The sequence below is a fragment of the Borostomias antarcticus genome, assembly GCF_949987555.1.
Source record: "Borostomias antarcticus genome assembly, chromosome: 18".
In the NCBI taxonomy this organism is placed as follows: domain Eukaryota; kingdom Metazoa; phylum Chordata; class Actinopteri; order Stomiiformes; family Stomiidae; genus Borostomias; species Borostomias antarcticus.
This window is the reverse complement of record NC_140251.1, coordinates 2,606,372-2,606,752: the sequence shown is the minus strand read 5'-3', so window position 1 is coordinate 2,606,752 and position 381 is coordinate 2,606,372.

The following is a 381-nucleotide window of genomic DNA, read 5'->3' as shown; positions in this document are numbered from 1 at the left end:
AGTGAGAGAGAGATTAGCTGGACCCGAGGCCTGGGTTGCACGGCATCGACACAAGAACAAGAATGACAATGAAAACGAGAATGAAATCCAAGAAACACGTAAAGATTTATCAGCATTGCCGAAGTTATCAGGGTCACATGGAAACGCTGATAACAACACTGAGCATGCACATGCCTGTTATAAACAGACCCTGAGTTATCTATGAAAATAATTGGTTTCGAATGCATTTATTTAGGGCTGTCTGTTTTCAACCAGGAAATCTTGGCCAGCTTGTTCTCAGGCCAATGCCAAGTTGGTCTACCCTGGATCATATGCCATAATACCATACCATAATACCATGCCATACGCCCACCTCCCTTGTTCTCTGTAAAGCGCATTGTG